Here is a 14,794-nt window from a genome sequence, read left to right as displayed (position 1 = left end):
GTGTGCAGAGGCTGGAAGGTGTCAGAGGCAGGAACTGGCTCCTCCCTTGCACCTTTTTACAAAACCTGTTTGGTTTTAGCCACTGTACGTGCTGGGAAGAAAAAGCACTTTACTCCCTGGAAGTTCTACTAGCACCTCCCTGTACTTTAGCAACCCTGGAGTTATGAAATTGATAATTGAGGTACATCTGAAATCTCAGTCACTTTGGGAATAGAAACGTGTACAAGCCACATTGCACAGCCAGCAACACAGTTTTCCCTTCGATTACAAGGAGTGTTGGGTGAGTAAATGAAGATGGAGCAGAGCCGTGCTTTCCATTCAAGCTGTCTTGAATGTCTTGTATATTCATTGCCTTACCAATTGTAAGAGAGGAGGAAGTACTAAAATAAAAATTGTAAGAGAGGAGGAAGTACTATTAAAAAAAAAAAAGAAAGAAAGAAAAGTAATGCCCGTTACTTTAAATGGGTGTTCCTTCTGATACCAATGTGCTGTGGTGCTTATTTATCATGTCCAGTACGGCCTCTCTTTGTAGATACTAGTGCTGCATTAGAGATGCTAGCTGTTTGGGCTGATTAAATATTTGTAATTGGTGGTTATGGTAAGCTAAGGGATAGAGGTGGGGGTGCTTTTGTTGTGGTAGTGCGTTTTAACAAGTTTGGACTGATTCTTAAGGCCAAAACCTTTGATCCAGTTTCTTATGGTTTTGGATAATTCCGCATCCCAAATATGTACATTTATAAAGTGGAAAAATCTGGGAACTCTTAAACTACTTTCAGTCATGATCAGCTTTGAAAGTCTGAGAGTGGTTGAAGACAGATATATTTCTTTCTCTTTTCAGAAAGTTCATCTTGGGTAATAAGATTATTAAAAAATTAATAAATAATAAGGGAGTGTATTCTGGGTTAGTGAGTGAAAGGATAGGGGTTTTGTGTATCTATATGTAAATAACATTTATTTATTTATTTGCAAGACAGCTAATTCTTTTGGGCTAGCTGAGCACAAAACTTCTCTTCTCCAACCCCTGGCTTCCCCTGTAGCCGTCCTTTACCTGTTGTGGAAGAAATTGAGTGAGTTTTGATTCCTTTCAGAGATTGTTTGTCATTCCTGTTGCTTTGCCTAGACTGTGCATGAGGTTTGCTTCTAAGGCATGTGTGCTTTTTAAGAGTGTTTATCTTGTTATTAAATTGAACTATTACTTTTTGATTTCAGTGATGATCATAGGTCAAAGCTCTGTTAGTGAATACTACAGTAAAATCTACAGGCTTTAGATATTAAAGCATGCAGGAGAATGTTATTATTTGACAAATTTGCTTTTGATGAAAAGCATACCCATTTTATGGTGATTGGGAGGCACATTTGTTTTAACATGTATATAAAACAATAAAAAAATATTTAGTAGTTACTTGACTGGCAGTTTGTGCTGCAGCATTGAATTTCAGCTATTCCAACCTACTCCTTCTGTGATAAAACTTCCCATGTAAAGATGAGCAACTAAAGGAGGAGCAGCAGGTATAGCCCGTTTCCTTTATTTGCTACAGATGATTAGTGGATTGCTAAGTTGTGTTTTCCAGGAGTGGCCAGTGACTTTACTGAAGTCGACAAGAAAATAGATGAAGCTTTAACAGAACATCCCTATAATGGTTTTCTGCACGTTCTAACATGTTGAGCTGTTGGCAAGGCTTTTAATGATCCACCTGGTTTATTACAAGTTAGGAATTCTGTGATAGATAGAAAAATGTTTTTCGAGTATTTAAGAAACATGTTCTTTGGTAGTTCGGTTTCTTTTGCTGTGAAAAGCCATTCTGCAGATCTGTGTTTGGAGACAAGATATGAGGCTAGTTAATAGGTAGTTTGACACTTTCTACTTTTCTCAGCTATTTAAACGAGTATTATGAAAGACTCTGCATCCTGTTAGATGAACAGCAAGTCTGGCCTGATTTCAGTGATGTTGAGATCTCGCTGCGGTTCTTTCCTTCATTCCCAGGGCCAAACGTTTACAGGTGCTTATCAAAACCACAGATGTAGCCCACAGGTTTGCCAGCCGTGTGACACAAGGGTTTTAGGTGTAACAGGGGGAACTGTGTTTATGGAAGCTGTAGGTAAAATTAGTATTTTTCTGGTAACCCTTTTCCAGGGGTTACTGGGCTTCTCGCTCACTAGTACAGTGGATTTGTTAATGGTGTCGTCACGTGAACACAGAAGCAGAAGCTGTGATCTAGTTGTGACTTCTGTGTCAAACTTTGCATTAGAAAATACCCATGGTGGATTTGAATGCATTGTTTGTTTGTTTTGAAAGCAGGTGCGTAGAGATACTGTTACTCTGCAAGGCTGAATTCTCACCAGCAGGGGACATAAGCAAAACATTCACGCGTTGTCTACCACGTAGGTTAAACGTCTCAAGTGCAGCTTATGTAGTGGGTTTAGTGGAAAGGCTATGAAAAATGTTAATCTGTTACCACCCCAGCCCAGTCCTTATCCCCCTCGTTTGTTCAGCCCCTCTGGCACACCTCCAAGTAGCCTTGCAGCTTGTCCGCTCGCTCTCCCCCGCATTACACGCCATGCCTTTGCCATGCAGCGGTGGGCACGTGTCGCACGGGCCCAGGCGTGCTCTGTGGCAGGATGCTTGCTGAGCTTGTACCGGAGCTGTCCCAGGGCTCCCGCCGGGCTCTCTGGGCAGCGCTGAGGTGGCTGGAAGTGGTCCTCCGTGCCTCAGGGACACACACAGCCGAGGAGGAGTGGTTCCTGAGAGCCCGTTAGTGCTTTAGAGCTGTAAAGTGCAGGGCCGGCAGGTGTGTTTGCTTGTGCATAGACTGTGCTGGGCCAAAAGCTGCAACTATCACGCGTGTTGGATTGAAATGCCGCAGTTACAGCCTCTGGCTGCTCTTCCTCTCAGGCTATGTCGCTGCCCGTTTCTTGGTCCAGTTCAAGCTGGCCCAGTCTGGGGTGCAGGAAATGGTGGGAGCGGGCGCAGGTCGCGCTTCCCCGCCTGCGGGTCCTCGCCGCGCGGTGGCAGCCTTCGCTCAGGCAGCGGGAGCGCAGCCTCCTCCGGGGGTCCCGAGGCAGCCCCGGGCGCTGCGCTGCTCTGAACCGACCTCCTCTGCCGCAGGTGGGAGGGCTCTGACGTGTGTGTGTGTGTGTGAGAGAGAGAGAGAGAGAGATTTGGGAGTTTGTTTTTAAGTGGGAGTTATCATTCTGATATTGCATGAGCTTGTTGTGGTATTTAAATAAATGGCAATAGTGACAATAGTAGCTTCCATGAGTTCGTTTAGGAAAGACATAAAAGAGGAAGCAACTGTCTGCGGCTAGGTTCTGCAGTTAATTGCTGTTAACCTTGCTGAAGTGCCTCACGTTTACACAGAGAAGAAATATGCCAGGATAGTCACATAAAGATGGTGTTTAGCAACCTGTAGTGTATCTGTACAGAACCACTATGGGCACATACACTCTAAATATATAGCAAGATAGTCAGCTGGATCTCGGTGTGAGAGGGAGGAGATATGTACAAGAAGGAGTTGCATTCACTGAAATTTTGAATCCTGCTTCCAAAAATAGCTCTACATCATGAAGCAGTTAGGAGGTATTCCAAAGGAAAAAGGGCATGCAATTCCCTCCATGTTTTTTTTACTGCTTCCATCCTTCTCCTTTACTCAGGAAAAGGAGTGCTTCTGTTTTCAATCTCGTCTGATCTGAATCAACTCCTGATGATACCACATCTCTTGACTGGTGAGGAGAACTGTATCTTACAAGGTGAACCCTGTCTATGCCATTCTCCTAGTACTCTCATGTTTTCTCCTGGTACTCTTGTGTTTTCTTTCTGTTTCAACATCATGGTTTGCCTCTGGTTTTCCACTCTAACTTGTCTTTGTCTTTTCCCTCTATCTTCTTCCCTGTTTCTATCTTTTCTGTACTATCTCAATTTCTCCTCCATCTTCCTGCCCCTCTGGTTTGGTGTTCTTTCTTCTCACCATCCTCCTGGCTGTGTTTCCTAACCGCCCCCCCCCCAGTCATTCTCTCCTCCCTGTGTTTGCTTTGTCACTGAGGCCTGTAGAATGACCTACAGGACAGTGAAACCACGCTGTGAGGGGATGTCAAGGAATAAGGTAAATACCAGCAAGAGGCTGTGAGGTGGAACAGACTGATCCCCTTTGGCCTGTTAGCATTGCACAGCAAGAACCTTGAACTGACCCAACAGGGAATCTTCAGCATCTTCTTCCTTAATCTGACTGAGGGATGGCAGTCCTTCCTTTAAATAACTGGTAGGGAGCCAGGGCAAGAAAGAAAAAAGGACAGCAGGGACAGTGTGGAAAGAAGTGAAGACATTCCTTGTGAGATGGAGCCCCCTCTTCCCGATGGTTGTGATTTTGGAGGAAGGCTCGTTCTGTGGGAGACAGGCTATGCATGATCCCAGCTTTCATGAGCAGTGGGAACAAGAAGTGGAAGAGGAGTAAGGGAGGTCCACTGCCATCGAACAGGTACTCAGGAATTGCTCCTTGCTTAAAATTATACACAAATCATCTTTAAACCCTGATCCATAAGAATCGTCAGCTCTTCCCTGTTCTTGAATTTGGAATGAAGACTGAAGTCTAAGCATTTTGGTGCAGAGCATGTTTCTCAGAGAAGTGTCCTAATGAATTTCAGTGGAGCTGAAAATGAGAAATCATTCATGCAACTTAGAGGAACACACTGGGGATGAGTATTCTGTACACAGTTGCTAACTGCAACTGTGCTCATTCCTCACAGTTGTAGAACAAAGGAACTCTATTTAAAAAAATAGTTAAAAAGCAGGGATTTATTTGGTGGTTAGTCCTACTGGAGTTGTCTGTGTTTACCAATAACTGGGAGCCCAGTTTTCAGTTATTTGATAGTCTTCTCTCTTCAGCTGTATATGGAGGTGATTTACTAGTGGAAGATTTGGTTGTTTAGTTTTAGGGAGAAGTATATGCTGGCTAGAAGTATAGAGACTTACCCTTGTTATTTTGTGAGACTTCTTGCAAATTAGAAAGAGAAAATATTTTGTCCTTTCATGTACCACCTGAGGAGTGATATGGTTTTGTCTTTCAGGTATATAGTAGCAGTTCTAAATTTTGTAGGATATTCAACATTTAGGATGCAGTGCTTTTTTAAAAAAACAAGCAACTTAAACATTGCCTTCACAGGGGATGAGATTTTACCATAGGGACTGAGTTTACTCACTCTCTCTGATTCTATACTGTTTAAATGGAGATAACTTCCTGTGTAAAAGTGCAGACTGAACAGAATCAACCTTTACAGCTCTCTTCAAAAGCAGTGATTGAACAAAGAGGGCTATTTTCAAGAGTTAAAGATATGCCCTAAAACGGAGAAACTGTCCTCTGCTGATATATAGCAGGAACAATACATCAGTGAAGGGAGTTTTTCTTCTTCTTCTTCTTTTTTTTTTCATTTGAATTTGTATAGGTATTAAGGATTCTACATTCTGTGCTGTGTGACAATAAATACCAAATTCCATTATTTCATCCCTTAAGGGGTTAAATGGTACATGCATGCAACAAATGCACTCTGCCTTGAAGGTAGCTAACCCAGTTTTTATTTAAAGATATATATGATGCTGTCCAGAATAGCTTTACCTGTGATGTCTATTATGTTGTGGAGCTACCTGGCACAATACAATACTGTCAGTTTTCCTCAGGTGTGTGCTTTAAATTCTGGTGAATTTAGTTTCTCATGAATCATCATAGTACAACTCTTACTTTCTAGCCAGCATCCTAAAACGAAATGAACAAAAAATAGGCCTGAACCAAAGATGGCAGAAATAAATGTGAGCCTTTCTACAAAAAAGGCTTTAAGGTGGAATGGGGGGGGGGGGGGGAAGGAGGGAACAAATACTCCTGCTTTGGCATCTTCTGTTTCTTTCCCATTTGGGGATATAGTGTCTGCCATCCTTTAAAACTGAACCATTGTAACCTGCTGTATTTCAGAAGCCTTGAAAAAGTTGTACTGGAGACAGAGCTTTTACCCAAGGAAGCTGATGCCTGGTTCATCTTTACCTTCTCTTGTTCCAGTTACTCTCCCTTTGAGCAGTTGCTCTCTAATGTGTAGCAGTGAGGTGTTTGTACTATGTTAGGTGTGTATGCTTTAGTTGTAAATCCTCACTGAAAGGTAGTGAGGGCAGCCCCGTATTTCTTCCCTCCTAGCCCCAAATAAGGGGGCTAGGAGGTTATATCCGTTAAAATTCTTGGTGACAAAAACAGTAGGATTTCACAACGCAGGGAGCGTTGGTCTGTGGGTTTGTATGCAGTCTCACAAGGGAACACTGTTCAATAGGCTTCAAAGTGATTCAGCCGTGGCATAACCGTGGCTATGGCCACATGTAATATAGCCTGTAGCTCTTTAAAGAGGATTAGCCTTAGATCAGGGACAGCATTCATTGCTGGGTTTCATGTAAAGTAGAATATGCTAATGAAATGGAAATGTCTACAGCAAACATTGCATAATATTGAAAACCCTCAAAATTGAGCTTTGTATCTCAATATCTCTGCTGGAAGTCAAACTTTATTTTCTATTTGCTATTTGGAGAAAAAGTGAAGTTTGTAATATTACCACAGTTTCTCTTAGTAAGTTAAGATATACTTTGCAGTGTTACAAGCAAAGCTAAAAAGATAATAAACATTTGAAGGTAAATTTTTAAACACTATCAAATGCTTTAATAATATCACAACTTTCCACTATACCTTAAAATAAAAAATCCACTATACCTTAAAATATGTTCAAGTCTTCCATAACGGGCATAGACTTGGTTCGATTCCTCATTGTTTCCTTGTCTGTCCTTCCGTTGACTTAAAGGGCAGGTTTGGGCTTACAGGAGATTCTGGATCAGTCCTGCAGAGACAATATTTGACATGCGTTTTTGAGCCGTTTCAACCTTTTAAAGCATCTTCTGTCTATATATCAGCCTCAGTTGGCAGGATTTAGCTTTCCTTTTCCAGTTTTATTCCAGTCTTTTGAATTCTTGAGAATTAATACTGTGTGTGCGCATGTGTGTGTGCGCACACACACACACACACGTGTATATATATGTGTGTATATCCCTAAAACTTCGAAGGGATCAGTGATTCAAACAGTTTGACTTGTGAAGCTGTGAAAGATTTTATTTGCAGAAGGTCATAAACACCTCTCAGAAAATTGTTTTAACATGAGCACTGGGAAATCACTGGCCCCTTCTTAAAGCCTTGAGTGTGTTGTTACATGTAAAGGAACCCATTCTTATTGCATTAGCGTATGTATGTAATTAATAAAGATGATTCCAGGTATAATGTTTAATGCCACTTATTTGTAAACTTCACAGGGAAATTGTTATCCTGATATGAAACCAATCCAGTGCCTGTGCTTAAAACCTTTGCACGTGGAAACATTTAGACCTGCCAAAAATGATCTTCTCCCACAAGTCATCAGGCATTCATGTGAGGCTCTGTTATATCAGCCCAATGATGTGCATGTGTGACCAGGGTTTTGACACCTAAGCGCCACATTCAGACAAATACTTGATGTAAAATACAGTGATGGACATAATACACCCAATGGGTCATTTTGCTTTTTCATACTTACAAGTGAAGACTTGAAGTGCCTCATCCCAGTGTGCTGGGAAATAAAAGTCCCAGGAAAGACTTTGGGAAGAAGATCCTTCTGGCGCCATTTTCCAAACGTGAGCTTTCATTACTTAGTAGTTTTTTGCTCTGCACAGCCCCAGAGCTTAGGATTTTGTTGTTTGGGGATTTTTTTTGTTGGTGGGTTGGTTTTTATTTTGCAGTTTTGAAGGGTTTTTCTCTGTAGACATGGGGGGGGGGGGGGAGTGATACATATTCATGAAAGAGAAGTCTTTCCAGCCCCTATTATCATTGACAAAGACTTAGCTGTTTCACACAGCAAGCTGACTGGAATTGTGTGGGGCCTGCCTGACCAGATTAGAGCAAACAGCAAGCTTATTCCTCCAGTCCTTAGGCCTTGCCTTCCTAACAATTTCCCCAATTGTCATTTTGACAAGGCTGTCATTAGGTGATGGCTTCTTTTCGCCATTTTCAGATAAAGATAATTTCCTTAACTTCCATTTTATTTGACAACAAGTAGTTTTGGAGAGAAAGGAAGTGCTTCAGTAGTTTATGGATTAAGAGTTTGTCACTTCAAAGGCATCTTTGATCTAAAAATATGTGCTGTACCAAATTCATTATGTCTTCCTTTTTTCTTTCTTTTTTTTTTTTAACTTTTTAATTTATTGATCTGCCCCTCAATTATTCCCTTTTCTGCCTTCCCTAGTGGGGCATGAGCTAGCAATGATGAGGGAGAAGAGTGCAAATTGCCACTCTGAAAAGTCATTACTAGGGCAAAACAACAGGTGCTTTTGTTCAGTACTAAGCACTGCCTCCATCATGGATCTGGTTATTGCCAGAGATGCTGCCTGCTCTTATAATGGGAGGGATATTTAATTAGGTGTATTAGCTAAAAATTTTGGGGAAGACAGAAATATCTTGTAAAATGTATTTCATGAGGGCTGGCTCATGAAGAGATCGAATGGCCTAGTTCAATTATCAGTTTGACTCCCAAATGTTTCATTTAATGAGCTCCATGAGGTGGCCAGTGTAGCCCTGTGTTCTTGTTTTAAAGTTTTCCATGGATGATCACCCCCTCGTCTCCCATTCCCATACTTAAAACCTTGCTGGTGTTTAAAGTTCATGCAAGCAACATTCCTGGGTTAAGGCTAGCTTTGAAATAAAGCTCTGGAATTCATTATTTTTAAATAACTGTAACGAATGTTTTGGTTTTTGCTGCACTAAAAAATCCCAACCATCGTTCTAACAAACAAAAATATGAAAATGCTTTTCCTGTTCTGCTTGCAACTTCTAGATGCTCTTTCACAGGGCACTAAGCTCAGCTTTGGACCAGGCAGGTACAGGCACTGGTGAATGTAGAATTTGCCTGGACGTTACCCACCAAAGGAGAAATGTTTTTAAGCACAGGTTTGTAGTGGTAGACTTTACATTTGGACGCTTAGCTCAGTCTTCCAGAAGGAAAGCAGAATGCGGCATTAGTCTGAATACGGAGCTAGAACTAGGCTTCTGCAATGTTTGGGCTAACTAAGTTAGGCACTGCATTTCACTTTGGACCCTTTTCTGCTTTTTAACACTGGGCAAAACTTTGTTCTCCATTACATCAGTGTGACTATCATGGTAGTGATGTTACTCTAGTCTTACACAGGCTTACCTGTGATTGGAATTTGTTCTGTATTAATATTAATATCAGTTCCATCCAATTACTTCAGCTTTTTCTGTAATGCTGCTTCTGTAGTCTACCCAGCCAGATAACCATCTCCTTGCTGCTGGGGGCTGTTTCTGATCCCATTTCTAAACAGAAGCATTTCTGCTTCAGCTCTGGCTTGGGTAGCTGTGCAGAGGCTGGCTTTTTTTTTTTTTTTTTTTTTTTTTTTTTTTTTTTTTTTCCCATTCCCTTTTGCCTGCTAATTGGCTGAGACCACCAGAATTTGGAGGACACAGATGTCACTGATAGTTTGCCTAGGGAGCACATTCATGCCCATCTGTTGCAGTCTAGAAGGCTGTTCATATATCCACAAGGCCTTCATTTAATTCTTGTCAGAAAGTAATGTAAATCCAGTTTACCTCAGAGGTCACAGCCAAGATTTATGCCAATGAGCCCCCTGCAATTTACACACACTGTAGTTGTATAGGATGAAAAGAAAGCCTTTCATGTTGGTGCATATTAACAAGAAAGCTTGCCTTAGGAGAGGCTTTTTGATTGAGGTTCTTCCTTATTTTAATACAGCCAATGCCAGTTGGTATATCCAGCTTTACCAAGAGAAAACATCTAATCTTTAAGCCAGAGAAGGAAAATAAATAAATAAAGCCCCCAGCAAATCGATTTTTTTTTCTTAACCATCTTGTCTCTTTTGTATAGCAAAGCCTCCAGGTACTAGAAAGAAAGATAAATGCTGCAGTAAAACACAAGCACGTGTTTGTTGAAATAGTTAGGAAACTGAACTTACTTTCTGTAAAGGATGCTCTTGACTCATCAGCTTGAAATGTGGTACTTGCTTGTGGTAATAACTAATTCTAGCATGTGTTCTGTTTTTTTGCTCTTTTTCCCCCCATGGTTGATAAATCTGCTAGTAAAGTTGTGCCTGTTTTTTTAGCACAAGTAATGGCAATGTTTCTGAAGGGCCCACACTCACATTCATATGAGAGGGAGCAACTGAGTGCCATCTCACTTGATCCCTGCTGAAGGAAAAGTATAGGCCTGAATGTCCAATTGCTCTTCTAGTGGCAATCTTTTACATGTTCTTCATGTACTTCACCTATATAAAGCAAGATGAATCAAAACATCATCATGCACACTTCTGGAGTGAAGGTGAGACCATAATTCTGTCAGTTCAGGGGAGAGGGGTCTGCAGCAAAAATAGATCAGCACTGTCCCTCTCATGCAATTTCACCACTGTCCCTCTTATTTAATCAAGACACTATGCCAGCTTAAAAATCTTGCTCAAAAGTTTGTATAGCTTCATTGGCCTGAGGGAAGCTACCTGCAGATGTACCACATTACAGCAAGAGCTGCTATATACAGTCTTCTTGTTGAGCACTGCATTACTTGGATAGAATAAGAAAACTGTTTTTTACAGACAGGGATGGGCAAGTGTTCCTATCTCAGTTCCTCTTGAAAATACTATACTGCCATGTGGGGTTGGCATAGCTAAAATGTATGGTAAGGGAAGAATCTTTTGCCACCAGTTTAGTTCAGTACACTGGAATGGTAGAAGTATAGGTGGTACAGACACTTAAACTGAAAAATAATTGTTAAAAATAAGTACTTTGATATTAAAATTGGTTGTAAAAACAGGCAAAGAAACACATCAGGTAAAGATGGATCAGGGTGTGTAAAGAAGTTTCTGAGATGGGCACTCCACTTCTTTAGACCCAGCGTAGTTTGAGGGTGCTCTTTTCGTTTAGATTGGTTCCACTTTGGGGAATCTTCTTCCTAAATGGAGTTAACCTTTCCGCACACAAGCATACAGAAACTCTGGTCCAAACCTCCTTGCTGCAGATAAACAGCAAGTCTTCTCCTTATATTGTCTGGCCAGTGGATTTTGTTTGGGCAAGTGCTTTCAAATGTGATAGGCATGAAGATCAGTATCGTTTAAACTGGATCATAATGACCAGAGTGGTTTGGGGTTAGGAGGGAGGAGAGCAAGGCATAGCTGGCATTAAAACAGGGCTCAAATTCTAACTTCCAATGTAGCACTTAAAATAATTAAAATTTTTATTTGAAAGTCAAAACAGCCACAGTCATAAATAACTATCCATTCCTCAATTGATTGTGCCGAGTCCCAACTGAGAGCTCTGGGAATAAGGTTTATTTGCTCCCTGTTGGGATTAATCCATAAATGTAGTCTCCACATGGAACTCATCAGGTCTTTGCTTCCTCTTCATTAGTCTCCCTGGAATTGAAGGGTAGCCTGAATAAGATGAAAATTAGGATAATATATTTTCCGAGAGAAGAGGTCTGGCAATCTCTAATTTGTATTTCAGGATCATAATGCTGTGGAGCGTTTCTCAAATGATGTTGTCTGAGAAGCAAATGCTTGTTATGCTTGCTGTATTTGAAGTTTGAATATGTCAATTACCTCTAATTCTTTTTAAAGCTTCCAAAGCTAATTGTAGTCTTAAGCTAACTAGATTGACTTCCAGGCTTCCTTCTCTTCACAGTATAACTTAGAATTCCTTTCTCTCGACAGATCTTTTGGTCTTCTAGCCCAAGGGCTCTGAAATGTCACAGTATGGCCTATTTCTTATTAAAGAGATCATCTCACTATAGCCCACCCAATTCCTTCCTTCCTCCCTCCCTCTGTTCTCAATCCCACCTCTGATTAGACAGCAGCTATAGAAATACACTATCTCTCCCCCTGAGGCCTTTTTGAATTTTTTTTCATGATATTTGATGCAAGAATGTTTTTTATTCCAGGCTCCAACCAGAAATGGCACAGCTTTTTTTCGTCATTTGTGTTTTGAAGTGTCACACTTTTGTCAGTCTTTTAAGAATACTCTGTGCCCATGGTTGTAGTCAAGCGGCTCTCCTGTCTCCAGAAAATGCTTGAATACTCAATCTGATGTAAAATTGTTTTCTTAGAGTTTTGATCTGTGTTTTGAAAGTAATAGCTAAATTATTTGCTGATGCGTCCTTAGAAAGCATTTTTGTCTATAGTCTTGCAGTATATCAAGCAATTTTTGAACCTCTTTTAGGTTGTTTTCACAAAAACTCAAGTCACCTTTAAATACCTTTTGTTCAGATTTAATAGTACTTTAAGAAAGCTACTTGGAAGAGTCCCAAATGCTTCCAGAAGTTTGTGCAAGTACTGCCATTTGGCTTTACTCTTAGGTACTGCATTTGCCACAAATTATAAGCTGTGTGCTTGGTTATTTTCATGTCCTAGCTGTCATTCAATTCTACAGCTGTTACAAAACACACAGTTAAAATGGCATCTGTGAAAAGGATGCTGCTATAGTTTAAAGCTCTTTGGTGCATTTTAAATTGATTTTATGATGCAAATCATTGCCCTTAGTGATGGGTCTCAAAAGGATATCTTCACTCCAAGTACTAATGTACCGTTTATTGCGCTGGTCTATGTGGTTTCATTGCTTTGTTGTCATTGCTGTTGTAAATCACTATTTATTACTCTAAGTGTTCTCACTGTTTATTTAGTTCTTTGGAAGAATATACCTTAAGAAAAATTTATCACTTGCTGAAATTTATACATCCTCATCATTGGTATGGCAGTTTCCCAGTGAGGTAAATCCTTACAATCCTGGGAAGCCAAGTGCTGTACTTTTATATTAATTTAAGCTTCCCTGCTAAGCACTATCAGTTCTTTGTGAGGCTCACAGTCATCGTGGCTCATGAAGCCACAAGGCCCTCGTTCTTACTGTGGAGACCAACATGGTGTGCTAGGCTGCAGCCCTGCAGCCCTCCATCCTGTCCACGAGCTATGCTTTAGACTAGTTCTGGGCTCTGGTGGCAGCACACACAGAGAAGTTGGGGCATGTTTGTAAGCTCCCTTTTGAGTCACTTGATACTATGCTATTTTTTGTAAAGGTAGGTGTCCCAGCAGTTGTTTGCTTTAGTGCATCTTCGTAGAAAATTTTGTTTAGGAACATGTGTCTACTAGGAATGAGAGGGTGACAGCTGAACACAGGTTTTCTTCAACACACTTCAGTGTGCTTGTGTAACTGTCTTATCCTCTCTGTCTCACATTTTGTAATGGGGCTGATATGTCCATGTACATGTCTGTTACTAGAGAGGACTTCCTAGAAAATAAGATTTTTGAGAAATCAATTATACAAAGGAATGGAGTCAGGGCCAGATGGCAGGGATGCTTCATCCCAACCTGAGAGGTACTCATGGGAAAGCCACACACTCATCCACACAGGGTTGTTTAATCAGATAAATCAATTAGCAGATGTCAGTGCAGTTAACAGAACAAGCAACACTGGAATAGGTGTGTTACTGTGATTATAGTAGAGCAGGCTACTTTTCTTGATGGAGAAACAGCAACTGGATCAGCTTTTCTAGAACTGGCAGGGTAGGGAGGAGAGGGCTCTGGTTGTCCCAAGGATGTGCTTTTTTTGGTGTTGCCACCAGGCTCAGATGTCTGTCTTTGCTGTCCCAGAGTTGTTTAGGAAGAGGGAAGCTTTGTGAACTAGGATGTGGATTAGAACATCATGCTGTGATCAAATCCCATGAGTTTGGTTTTTTTAAGTGATCTTTGATGTAACAGATAGTTCAACCCTAGGAGTATTTGCTTATTTTTGCAAGCTGTCACTGGAAAAAGTAGTCTCTAACTCATACAGTGCAAAATGCTACTTATTCTGTGGTCAACATGAATATCCTGCCTGAGGACCTCTTCTCTGTCGTATTTCTCTCTGCATTGTACCAACCCAAACAAGGTACTGTTGCTTAGACTCTGTGGAAGAGCATAGGGGTCAGGGCTCTTGGAGGTCTTAGTTGCCCTGACCAGCCTCTCTGGTACACCCTTGCCCAGGGACCTTGTTTGAGCTCAGCCTTCAGTCCTGGCTTGAGCTACCTCACAGAGATACCTGTCTCCAGCCTTGTCTCCTGGATGGACTTTGGACCCACATTGCAGCCATGTCTCCAGCCTTGTCTCCTGACCCATATACTGATGCAAGACCCTGGTCCTGGTCCCTGACCTCACCATGTGGGGGGCTGTGGCCCACCCCATTACCAGCACCCGACTCTGCCTGCCCTGCTCAGACCCTGTGGGGCTGTGCTGTGCATGGGGGTCACTGTCAGCTCCCAGCTCAACTCCCTCCCCTTGTGGAGGGGCCTGAACTGTATATTTTATTCAGTTGTTTTTCCTGATGGGTTCATTGTTTTAACAGCTTTCAAAGCACAAGCTTCATTGGATCAGTCACAAACAGTGATAAGACCTCAAAGTGTGTGCGTTTGTTCATACAGTTGGCATCTCACATATGTGAGCAAGTTTGACTTCACAGCACCTGGCTGTCTGTTCAGAGAGTCAGCAAACGGGCCTGATCTCAAGTGGGATCTCTGTTCCTCTTTGTTTCTGTGATACTAGAGGGGAGAAATGAGACACAGAGGATGTGACTTGACAACACTAGAATGCCAACAGTAGACCTAAGAACTGAACCTAGCTGCTCTGTATCTCTGTCTGATAGTATACCCTTGAAACTCCTGAATTCTTCCTAGTGGATGCTTTGTACTCTCCAAAACATTAAGACTA

The 14,794-nt window shown here is 41.4% G+C and overlaps 1 protein-coding gene across 3 annotated transcripts in view; it reads left to right on the top strand.

Moving 5' to 3' along the window:
* Window positions 1–14,794, top strand: part of ALPK1 (alpha kinase 1) — a 50,953-nt gene that overhangs the window by 2,629 nt on the left and 33,530 nt on the right. The gene's annotated exons all lie outside the window — the stretch shown is intronic.

This window comes from Rhea pennata, chromosome 4 (genome assembly GCF_028389875.1).
Source record: "Rhea pennata isolate bPtePen1 chromosome 4, bPtePen1.pri, whole genome shotgun sequence".
NCBI classification, from domain to species: Eukaryota; Metazoa; Chordata; class Aves; order Rheiformes; family Rheidae; genus Rhea; species Rhea pennata.
This window is presented reverse-complemented; position numbering and strand designations above follow the sequence as displayed.